At 41.8% G+C, this 12889-nt stretch overlaps 1 protein-coding gene across 1 annotated transcript in view; it reads left to right on the top strand.

The window, feature by feature from the left end:
• Window positions 1-12493, top strand: part of GNAI2 (G protein subunit alpha i2) — a 389314-nt gene extending 376821 nt beyond the window's left edge. The window contains exon 9 of the mRNA XM_069206821.1: window positions 9771-12493. The gene's annotated coding sequence lies outside the window, so the exon portion shown is untranslated. The remainder of the gene's footprint in view (window positions 1-9770) is intronic.
• The last annotated feature ends 396 nt before the right edge of the window (window positions 12494-12889 follow it).

The following is a 12889-nucleotide window of genomic DNA, read 5'->3' as shown; positions in this document are numbered from 1 at the left end:
CTAAGCATCTTCACTATCCGTTGATCGTATCCAACACACAGATAAGGCACCATCAGAATATATAATTTCCCACTCTTTTCAGGATGACAAAAACTCTGCATTGTTATTCTCAATCTCCCATTCTCCAGTTTTTGAAGGTGAAGATTCCACCACGCAGTCAGTGAGTGACAACATGTATATAAAATTCACCCCTCAAATAAGGTCTCATGGTACTGACCAAACTAATTATTTTTCAGCTTTTTCCTGAGGGTGAGAGGGTTGGAAGTGGTAGGGCTTTCCATTCTAAAGGAACTTGAATGGAGGAAGAATGGCCTACATGTGTCAACAATGAATAACCTTTCCCCCACATATCAGTAGTCTGTACATACAAGAGGAGCACCCTGTTGTCAGTTATCCTATTTCTTCTTTTGACCTTTCTGCTTCTCGCTTTTGCAAGAGACTGACCCCCAGTTTGCCTCCCTTCTCAGCATGATTATGCCTATTTGCATCACCTTATTTTGTTGCCTTTCATCTTCCTTCCACCAATGGGCTTCTTTTTTCCTGATCCGCCTTAATTTCATGTCCTTTCTTGCTTCTGCCTGCCTTTTCCTCACAATCCTGCTTGTGCCACTGCTTCAGCCTCCACAGTCTGGTCACTCCTGATGGAGCATTTTCTATATGCTCTAATTCGAGGTCGACAATTCTTGGCATCCTAGCGGCGGGAAATGTTCAATTTAACATGACATCAACCGGCAATTATTTACAGTATGACCAATTTGGCCACACAATGAAAAAAACAAAACGGAAATAAAGTAAAAGGGTTTTATTACAGATTTATACTCTGTTTAATATAAACAGTTCTCAAGAACAATCTGTAAAGATACAAACTTACCATAGGATGACCAGAGTGCCAAAAGAAGTTAAGATGGATTAGCATAAGGCAAATCAAACACTCAATGACCGCAATAAAGAATAACAACAGAAGAATTTGGTGTTCTGAGAACAAGCGCTGGCCCAATGTTTTATACGTTAGTGCAAATTGAAATTGAAATCATCTAAATAAACTGGATAGGGCAAGGGAAATCCCCCCCCAAGCACTTTGTCACTAGTTGGCATGAGCTAAACTACAAAACATGAGGATAAAATATAAAAAGCAGATAAAGGACAAAAAGAACCTGAAAAGGGACAAAAAGAGGCTAACTAATGAGGGCAAAAAGTAAGTAAAAAGGAAAGTTGTCAGCATTTCAGCAGCTCGGCCAGGAGTCTTCACAAAGGGTCAGGTGAAAATCTGCAAGCATTGCGAAGTTGTGGGGCAAGGGAAAAGAGATCTATATCTCTCCAAGTCCAAGGAAATCTTCTTTCTAACTGACTGACTAGAATTGATTAGTACAAGTCCTAGTCAAAACAATGTTTAGTCCATTGGTAACGCCCAAAAAGCGGGCAATCACGTGGTTCAGGCTCCTCACATTGCATGACAAACTATGCAACGACCTTTGGTGTTCCCAAGACCATCCTCGGATGGTAGCTGTCCTTGGTCTCCTGTATGATGTTGCAACCTCATGAATAGGTACAGTCTTCACATTCTTGGTCTCTCCATGTACCTTCTCCAAGGTTGTTTTCTCAGGCTCTCTATGAGTAAAACAATAGTACATCTATTCCCAAACTAACATTTTATGTAAAAACACCTGCAATTTAAATGACACATTAGCAGAAAATTGAAACAGTTTCTCATGTTACGTACATTTTAGGCCTGGAACAGTCAGGCTAACATAGTATCAAAATTGCACCTTTCATTTATTATACTTTAAGCATGTCAATGTTGAATTCAAAATATCAGTTACATTTTTGCACGTTTTAGTTTCAGATTATACTAATTATAAACAAAATCAAGTTTAACACACGTAAATAAATATGATGGGGAATACATTTTTTTAACATTAATCTTCAACATTAATACACGTTATGAAAATCATTATCGTTTCAAAAAGAATCACTCTCTAAAAAGGTGAGGATTAATATCAAATCATAATAAATGGTTAAATTTCACTTAATATGGTTATACCATACACATATTTTCTCAAATACTACAGTGAATGCACCTCATTATTTACTTTGAGTGCACCACTTTCACCTTAGCTCATCATTAATTAACACTTTATGCTTTCAGTATGGTCACACATAGATCATCATTGTGACGTAAAGGTGACAGCCAGTTCTCCACTGCACCACTCCTGTGATGTTGCGTGGAAATGGACTTGGTGTTATTTAATTACTTTTTGCCCATCATTAGGGCCACACTATTTATAGGACAAGAGGAGCTAGTGTTCAGAGGCAGGGCTACCTGTAGTCGCTTCACATTGGTTATGTGACTCCACAGTCTTTGTACTGCCAATGGTTTCAGTAAATCATATCTCTTTCTCCTCTCTGTCCGCAGTGGAAGGTTGGGGATGTGAAGGAAATGAAGGACTTCTGCATCCCGCATGTTCTGTAATGTGACCCCTGACTCTAGTTAATCTTGGAGGGATGATACAAAATGCTATCATATCCTGTTTGTGTCCCCCTCTATGGGATAACACTTCTGAAACAGAATGTTGACCGCTTCCCACAGATTTCAAAATCCCATAGAGACAGAATCCCCAGCCAGATGTTTAGAAGCCTGCTACAGTTATTGTTGCTTTTTTCCTTTCTTTTAGCTTGTGTAATACAGATTTAACTTGAAAACCTTGGAAAGCAGTACATTCCTCATTAACCAGGCAACCAGTTTCCCTAGTGATCCGCACAGCTTTTTCTAAAGGAGGCGACATCTCTAATCCGGCTAGTCAGTAAGGTTTTAGACGAAACAGCATTCTGATCCACTTTGGCAAACGTAGGGGACTTGGTGATGATTCAGTGTTCGTTTCTGTATCAGAAGCTGTGGGTGGTAGTTGTCTGCCGGAAATTGGGATTGGTGATATATCAACCGGCGGTGCCAAAGTTAGTGTACTATGAACCTAGAATTGCTTACTGCTTCTTGAAGGGAAAGGTACGAGATACCCTTCATTTGTGGTTGAATGGCAACTGTTGCTTCGTTAAAAACTACCATGGATATTGGAAACATTGGTCACTTGTCACATCACAAGTGTACATTTTTTAAGCCGTTTAAAGCCATTTTAGATTCCAGCTGTTATGACATAAGGCTATTTCTTCGAAATCCTACCTCCTAGAGACACGTTCTCTCTTTGTGCTGGTATGAAGACTCTCGTTTTGCATTCCAGATAGGATGGTCACTGGAAGAGTGTGTGTATATATAGCCAAGGAATGATGGATGGATGGATGGATTGATTGAATAGCATATATGCAGGGAACTATCTGCTCACAGAAGACCAGTTCTTCCCGTAAGTGGAAAGTCTCCGAGACAAACCTACTAGATTAATGGTTCTGTGCCACTGGCAGGTAGAGGAAGGTAAAGCATCTGCTCTATTGTGAATCTTTTTTTTTTTTTTTTTGCATGGCAGCAAGGTGGGATAATATAGATTTATGCAACACTTCCTGAAACAACCATGTCGACAAAGTAGCGGGGGCATATACTCTTAAACAGTCTGCTAACAGCCCACCAGGTTACCACTTTTCTGGGACGTGTTCTTCATAATTTTTTGGAACCCTCGGCATGCACCCAGATGAACATCATTTAGAAAAATGAAATAAAAAATTTTTTTTGTTTGTTTGTTGTTTAGGCCAACAGATGCACTTGGAGAGAAAAGCAATGGCATGCTTTGTTGGGCAACGACCTTTCAGCCCACTCTGCAGCAGTGGCAGTTACTTAGGTTCTAAGTGAGTGCTTGTAAAAGTACAAAAGAGATAACTACCTTTTTATTTTTTTGTTTCTTCTTAGATTATGCACCCCCGCTCTCCCTCCACGCTTTGACCTCTCCATCACATAGTTCATTCATATTTTTTTCAGGAGATTTGAAATTTGCTTCCATCATGAACTCTTTCTTCCTTTTATCAGTTTTTTCAGGGCCTTTTAAGGCCACTTCTTAAAAAGTTTATCCGTGTGGCACTGTCCAGTGAAAATGCCCTTTTCTGTCGTAGAGCCATGATTTAGATATGTACCTTCATTGCAGTCATTGCTTATAGGGCTCAAAGAATAGGAAGACTATGAATCTTGTGACTAACCCTGGACTATTGATGTTGAGAACAGCAGTCAAGATCTGTTGATGATGTACCGTCTCCCTGTAATCCCGAGCTGTGACTGTTCTGGACTAGGTACAGGTAAAAGGGAAAGTACTCAGTCCAAGGCCAAAAGACCCAGGATCAAACTTATAGGCTGGTTTTTTGTTCGTTAACTAGAATCTCTTAAATCTTTAATATATTTGTTGTAAGAGTGTGTATCATTGAAACGTCACCTGGGGAATCACTGGTTTTTAGGAAGAATGCTCTTATACTCAACATTTATTCACCAGGAGGCTTTCAGCTCATAAAATCAAATATGCTATGATATATTACAAGGCTGCCTCTGGCTCGTAGAGCAGGTTTATTTGCTTTAGTAGAATATTGTCCCTTTTCATGAGAAAGCTTCAAAGAGTTCTAGGGCAACAGTATCTTTGTGAGAGACCATCTATAGCGGGAAGAGAGTGCGCTTTTAGTCTGGTATCAGAAAGATCAAACTGAATAGGCGTCTGACTTTTCAGGAGGCTGTCCTTGCAGGTCTTCTCCCCCGATGGCCCTATCTCTTTGCAAGTGCTAAGTACAGAGTTGAGAGGCTTATGAGCAGTTTTGCATTTTCAAAACATTCTTGTTCCTTAATGAGAGACTAGAAGAACCTTCTGCTGCAAAATCAGTAGTTACCTAGGTTCCTAGTGGTTTCAACTCCTTAGCATTGTTTTCTCCCTATTCTGAATAAGCTACCCTAGTCTATTCTGAGAAATCAATAGAAGGCTCTTTTCATGAGAACATATCCTTTGTTGTATTTGTTCAGTTTCAACTGAAACAAAATGGATAATATCTACCAGATAACAGTAAATAACTGATAGAGGTGCTATAGACATTTTTGGAATTTTATTGTGGCGGTGTGGAGGATTTCTGCCACGCTTCCTGATAATGCCCAGAAATGTAATAGTCTGGAGAGGAAAAAATTCTGGTACCCAATTATTGGTCGTTTTTCCCTTTCTGCAACATTACTGAGAAGTTTCGACTGCGGGGGATCACTCTCAGCTCCCCAAGCCTAGTTCCGTTAGTGCCTTCGGAGCTTGTACACATGCAGATCATGAACTCTGTACAAAAGCATCATAACTGATAAAGTATTAGCCAGAAAAATGTATGAAAGGGTTTCTGGGTGATTGCTTCGGCCATACATTAGCTCAGAAAAAAGGAGCAGAAGCTTTTAAATAGTCAATTGCTAAACAGATAACAAAAGTAACATTTTTAATGAAATGTGCAACTCCTCGCTGGCAGGGCTCCCGAATCTCATTGTACAAGAGCCAAAGCCACAAATCCATGTTTGGTGAGTACCATCTGCATCTCATCAAATTGCTATATCACCACTAGAGCCAGTTACTCTTGCTTCAGAATAGACTTGCAGATCTTTTGCAAGACTACAGCAGTGATATTTTTGCTAAAGGACTGCTTATATCTCTTTCCTTCCTCCTAAATACATTATCTGTGGTTTAATGACTGTGAATAACGAAGAAGACACTATAGTGCCAGAAAGTAAATTACTTTTAATCACATTGCTCCATCATGGTTGTGCTCTTCATGATTTAAATTAACCCATTGTACTTCACTTCCATATGCAAAAGTTAAGTTCACCCCTGAACTAGAATTGGTGTAATTGCCCTTGTGCTGGGTATTGCAGGAAGAACCTCTTTGGTCCAGCTCTGATCTTAGTGGGTGAGCCGGTCTTTACCTCTGTGGAGGTGTCTGTTAAAATAAAGATGGACCATTGTATTTTATTTCCTTATTTCATTTGTAGTGAGCAGAGAAATACGCACTCACTTGCCTGGTTGAGGTGACAGGGAAAAAACCTCTGACTCCAGTGGTTGAGTCGAAGCTGTTAACAAATAAAAAAACATCCAAGAAATATTTACAAAAGTGATTTTTGAAATAAAGATGAGGAAGTTAAGCTAGATTTTTCAAGATTGGTTGACTCCTTTACTTGTTGCCACATTTTCTGGGCTTGAAAACCTGGCCCATGTGATCTGTGCTGTGTAAAATTCTCAGGGCGCACACTTTGCAGTTCCCTCTATTGACCTACTCGATCTACTTATTGTAGGAGGGCCGGGTGAGCAGCGGATTTAATTTGCTGACCTACTCTCCCGGGATAGGCGACTGCAGGTCATGCCTCTATAAATGCCCGTGTGACTTTGTCACATGAGCCATATGCACCTTATGTAAGGAACATTTGCACAGGATCAACCATGTTCCTGTGAATCGTGCCCCTAACTTAATGATTATGATTTATTAGAACACCAATGAGAATCAATATCCTATTAGTGATCTTTATAATGTGACGTGTAATCCTGATGCAGTGTGGTGCTTCTTCAGGAAATATATATTTTTTATGTTTTTTGTTTTAACTCGAGCATCCACACAAACTCCTCGCCGTCCACCTCCTGCTTCTGGAGTATGTCTCTTGCTTAGCACCCCTTCTGACATTTCCGTCACATCATCTAAATGTGCACTGTGCCATCCTACTCGTGACATCCCTGCCAATCTTCCACCTCCAAAGCTTTTCATACAAGTCATGGAACCAGCAACCTTGCGTACATACATAAGCTCTTATGTCTTTCAAGAATAAGACAGAAACACTTAAGAGCCCCCACTAATGACAGGAGTGCTATAAACATGACACTCTAAGTGGAAATGACATCACAGAAGTCTGTGAGAGCATGTGCTAGCATGTGTGTCTCACTTGGGAGACCCTGTTGTCAACAAAAAAAGGAACTAGGAGCCCACCCATTGCTTACCATTTGTTGTCTTCCATGCCAATCTTCCTTACAGCCTCGTAATTCATCAAGGCAGGCCTAGCATCATTTTCATTGCTCTCTGGAGCAGAGACCAAGCACTGATTGATTCAACTTAATCAGTGCCTGTCTGCTGAACCCTACGTGATTGAAGCACTATTTTGTTCTTTTTAACTTTTAGTGCCATGCAAACAGAAGGTGTATGATTGGTAAAAACATGCCCAGCAGGAAAAACAACCTTGCAAAGATTTATTTTCCTTAGTTTACTTTCTTTTATTTTACCAAGTCTTCTTTTCTCACTTTGCACTCGTGTTTTCTTTTTTTTTTGCTCGTGGGCACTGCTCTCTAAAGAGGAGCATTATTTTATGGCAAAGTTACATTGTTTCTTACTTATGTGTAATTTCCAAAATGATACTATAAAACATAATCAGCAGTACACCCAATCAGCTCCTTCACTCTAATCCATGCTAATTCACCCACCTCACCTCACCCCACACCAATCCACTCCATGCAATCAAGTCCACCCCACTCAATCCATCCCACCTCACTCCATTCCATATCACTCCAAATCACTCAGTCCAATCCACAAAACGCCAATCCTCCCAGCCCACCCCACTCCAATCTGCCCCACTCGAATCCAGTGGCATAACATACATTCCCCTGACCACCATTGTGTGTGTGGGGGTGGGGAGGGACCTGAGCTGTGGGTGGGGTGTTGGGGTCCTACAGCAGAAGTGGTGGGCTGGGGAGGGGTGGCCCACTCCGTGTACTTTTCAGGGGGGTCCTCAAGTTTTGTTACGCCACTGCTCCAATCCAATACAACCTGCCCGCCTCAATCCAAAACAATTTGCCCCACTCCAATTTTCTGCACTGCAATCTGCCCCATACCAATCCAAACCAATCTACCTCGCTCCAGTCCAAAACAATCTGCCCACCCCACTCTAAAACAATCTGCCCCACACCAATCCACCTTATCCCAGTCTACCCACTCCATCCCAGTCCACCCCACTCCAAACCACTCATTTCAATCCAATCCACCCCACACAAATCCAGTCCACCTCACACAAATTCAAACAGGTCCAATCCAGTCTACCCAACTCCAATCCACCTCACCCCAATCCAAAAAAATCTGCCCGCTCCAATCCAAGACGTTCTGTCTCACTCCAATCCAAAACAATCTTCCCCACTCCAATCCACCCCACCTCACCCTACTCCAGTCTGCCCACTCCAGCCTACCCCACTCCAATCCATCCCAACCCAATCCCGTTCCCCCCACCTCAATCCAATCCACCTTACTCCAATCCACACCACTGCAGTCCAGTCTAGACCACTTCAATTCACCTCACTCCTTTCCACCCCATTCCAGTCCAGCCCACTGCAGTCCAGTCGACCCCACTCAATTTCACCCCACCCCACCCCACTCCAGTCCACCCCATCCAAATCCATCCCATCCATTTCAGTCCACCCCACTCCAGTCTAATCGATTCCCATCCGGATCACCCCACTCCAATCCACCCTATCCCACTCCAATCCACCTCCTCCACTGCAGTCTAATCCACCCCACTCTACTCCAATTCACTTAACACTGCTCTAATCCACCCCACTTCAGTCCACCCAGTCTACCTAGCCCACCACACTCCATTCCACTCCAATCCACCAAACTCCAGTCCACTCAGCCCCACTCCATCCACCCTACTTCAGTCCAGTCTCCCCTACTCCAGTCTAGTCCACCCTACTCCAGTCCACACCCCTTTTGTCCAGGCCACCCTTCTCCAGTCCATTCTAATCTACCACACTCCAAACCATCCTACTCTGAACCAATCCACCCCAAGCCAATCCCAACCACCCCACACCAGACCTATCACTCAAATCCAGTTCGCTCACCCCCAAACCAATTCAATCCACTCCAGTCCAATCCAGTCCACCAATCCAACTCATTTTACCCTATTGCTATCCACCCCAATCTACTCGAATCCAGTCCACTCCACCACCTCAATCCACTCCAACTCAACCCACCCTATTCCACCCCACAACACTGCACTTTGACAGTGCCCTTTATGAGACTCTCTGCCACTGAACTCTACTCCCCTTCTCCACTCTACGACACTCTACTCCAACAAATCCAGTCCATTACACTCCTACTTCCTCCACTCCACTCTAGGACACTCCACGCCACTAACTTTTAGCTGTGCTGAACAGCAGCTACACTGGTGTACAACATGGCAAAAACATATGGCCAAAGTCAGTTGCTGTTTTATAGGCGAGACCTATTGGCTTTTCCAATGCTTTTTATCAGTGTTACTTACGCTAGACCAAAACAAAGGTTCACCCCCAAAAGAGTCTGTCTCCCCATAAAGGAGATGAAAACCTTTCTGCAGAACCATGATGCAGTGGGAAATTTGTAAATAAAAACGTGCCGGTGCTCAAAGCCCTCCACTTAAACACGCGGCTGCTGCAATTAAATGTGGGAGCACGGAATACTGTGGCAGCATAATCCTGCAGCCGTCTAGGGCCTCTTCAATCCATTTACAGCCACTCCATGCCCTATCAGCTCACTCTTGCAGCTTTCTGCTTTCTCCTATTGTGACGCCTTTTTGTTTTTCTCTTCCTCTGTCTTTCCATATGTGTCTTTTGCTCGCAGCAAATGCTTGAGGCAGAAGAATAAGCGCCAGCCTTCAAAAATAAGTGCTGGTGCTCAGCACCAGAAACAACAAGCACAAATTAAGCACTGCCATGATGTAAATATTTTACAGGCATCATGTTTTTAAACCTACATCCTGTATATATTTTTTAAACCCAGCCGTTTCAGGTAGAGTTCATTATCACTTCATTTCCTTTTTCTACTTCCAGGATTACTTGAACCAGCTTTTAAGATGCAAGACAGGCGGCAGAGAGAAAGCGGATAGACTGCACCGTGTCAAGACTTCAGTTTTTTAATCCTTTTAAAATGAGTACAGACTTATTCATTTGGGGGCAAGTGCCAGAATTTCAATATTTGCCGCACCCCTACTCCAACCTTCCGCCACATTCTAATCCCTTCTCCAGTTGCCTGGCGTTCGAACATTCCTTCTAAGGAAATAATTGGCTCTATATTTTGTACGTTCTTTTTCCCCCCCCCACTACAAAGGCATTGCCCGTGCTTGTTTATTCCTGTAACTTTGTTTATTTTTTTAACCGCGAGCCTGTAGGCTTCTTGGCCTAAATGTTTTTAATGAAAAAGTTTTCAGTCATTTTAAAAGTAAACAATTAGATTTTTTTTTATGTTGAAATACGTTACAGTGCATCTGGAAGATCTATTGAATCGAATATGTAGAGAGGTTTCCTGTTCTTATAGAGAGTTTTTTTTAAAGAACTTCAGCATGTCCCAGCCTGGCATTTGTAAAAAAAAAAATGATGGTCTTGCACACAAAATAAAAAAAAAGTTATTTTAAAAAAGTCTAATTTAAAGGCAAACATGTAATCTTATTTACTTTGCTTGAATAACAAATACTTTCTAAGAAAATGATATATATTTAAAATGTAAAAGTTCTAAGTGGTCAATCTGTCTTGATCCAAAATCTTCTGCAGTCAGTTTTGTGCCTTCAGAATGTGGCTCGTATGTTTACAATTTTTTTCCCACCATACATAAGCTTTCTTGATCTGCTCTGTAAGAACCCATGACCTTTCTCCCATTAAGTGCCACTCACCCAGCGAGAGTATCTTTGCATAAAAAAGGCACACGTGACTTCCTGCTTCCATTTACAGCCTTAAGATGACCGTGTATGCACAGTAACAGCAGATGGTCCACTGGTTCATCTTCTCTGTCTTGGTGTGCAAGAAGTGTATTAGAGGTAACTCATCGTCCCCAGGTATAGAGAAAACAAACATTTTTGTAATCAAAGGAGGCTTTTCAGCAGCATAGCAGCCAAACATGGGCACTTCTGAATGAGCCTTATTCGAGCATCATGTAACCTTCTCTGTAAATAGTGACATCTGAGTATGCCATGCATGGGGATGAAGACTTCGGAGCCAGAGCAAGCATGGACAACTGGCAACAGAATAGGCTGCCCCTTCTAACCCCCACCCAAACCCTGCGAGGAACTGTAAGTAATGTAAGATGAATTGACTAATATTAGCTTTACGGGTACCTAAAAAATCATATTACAAAAACACCTACCCAAGCCATATGGTGAAAGAGAGTGGTTAAGTGGGAGGAAATTTGTATTTAATTTCTGACATATTTGTATCGTAAAGTGGCTGGTATGTCATTGGCTTTTCCCCAAGCTGACTGAACCGTCAGCTTGTAGTTATACACATAGCCTGGCTTGTGACCAGTGATTTTGTAGCCTTGACTCAACGCTGTCATGCCTCCATTCAACATGTACGTTGTAATATGTCAAATCCGCCTAAGAGAGTTACTCATTAGATACAGGGAGATTCTTATGTGTTAAGATTTTTAGATTAATGCCTAAAAATGTGCACGTTTGTGAGCCCATTGCGACACTTATTTGCCAGCAATCTTGCTTTTTTCTGAATTGCAGGCTTTTTAAGGGTGAAACGATGCAGATCCTTAGAGGCACAGCAGACATCTTGAGGAATTTTGCCAATCATTATCAAAACATCTTTTGATGCCAACTGTGAAACGGTCTAAAGATTGAAATGTCATGACATTAAGGCTTTCTGCCTACAAAGCCCAATTTTCCCCAAGGATGTTCATCATATTTCCTTACGAACAGAGTTACTTGACTTAGAAAAAAGTAATTCCGCAGATTGTGCTAATTTGTGGGTGCCCACAGTATACTCAGATAAGTGTTAGGTCTTCAGGACATCAACTCCACCACATATCATAGATTTGGATACAAGAAATCTAAGTAAATCTAATTCACACAAAGATTATTCTAAAAATCTGGAAATAACTGGCCTTTCTGGATCTCTGATGAGCACGCCGTTGCTAATTGTTTGTTCCCCCCAGTTAAATCTGAAAACAGAAGAGGTTATAGCTCCTTTTTATTCCTTGATATGTTTATGCTCAACTGGCAAGGTCCTGTTGGTTTGAAACAGCAGTGAAATGTTAGATGTTGAGTCAAATCTGGGTCATTTTCTGAATATGAAAAGCCTTGTGGAGGTCTTGTCCCTTGTTTATTTCTTTCTGAAAGTTTTGCTCAGTTTTGAGCTTACACATTTTTTCATGCAAGAGTTTGTGCATGTTATCTTTTCCCACAGAAATGACAACATTTGGGTCTTTTCCTTAACTCTGGTGGAGATTATTGAACGTGATTTCCACATTTACTCAGTCTAATCTTCCCAATTTCTCACTGTTGACATTAATATACATAGTTTTTATCCAGACAAGGCTGCTTTATGTGCCCCATAATCAGGCTGTGCACCCTCCATCGCCCCATAACTCATCGCTGGAGCATAGACTGCTGTATGTATAGCGGAGTGGCACAGCTCTGCTCCGTCCTTCTCCTGATCTCTTCTGTAAGGGATGTTGTGGGGACTTTTTAGTAAATGTGGATGCAGCGTAGCTTTTATCACATGATGTTTTATTAAATTGTTCACATGGTTTGAAATAATAAAATGTAGAAAGAAAATGCTGTGTGTGTTACTTTTCCTGCTTCTCTCCAGTTACTGGTGATTGTGTATCAACGTGGTAGTGCAAGAAACAGATTCGAGGAAATAGAATGAGCATCAGACCAAGGTGAAGTTAGTGGGAGACGTTGTATGTCATAGTTCATGACATGGCAGTTAAGGGGTGCAAGGTGTAGCAACAAGGCCATAATCATGCAGTGGAAAGGTTCTGCACATCAAATGAATATACAACACACTTCTATACCAAGAGACAGCAAAAGTGCCCCTTTGCTTGAGGGGCAGCCCTGAACTTGGCAATGTCTTTGGCATTCCTGCTTTTAGGCTGAGGGTGGCAAGTACACAGTCCTGTTACCTCTTCACTAGAGATGATCGGGTTCTGGATCAACTGAGGACCTCTT

Source organism: Pleurodeles waltl, chromosome 9, assembly GCF_031143425.1.
Source record: "Pleurodeles waltl isolate 20211129_DDA chromosome 9, aPleWal1.hap1.20221129, whole genome shotgun sequence".
In the NCBI taxonomy this organism is placed as follows: Eukaryota; Metazoa; Chordata; class Amphibia; order Caudata; family Salamandridae; genus Pleurodeles; species Pleurodeles waltl.
This window is presented reverse-complemented; position numbering and strand designations above follow the sequence as displayed.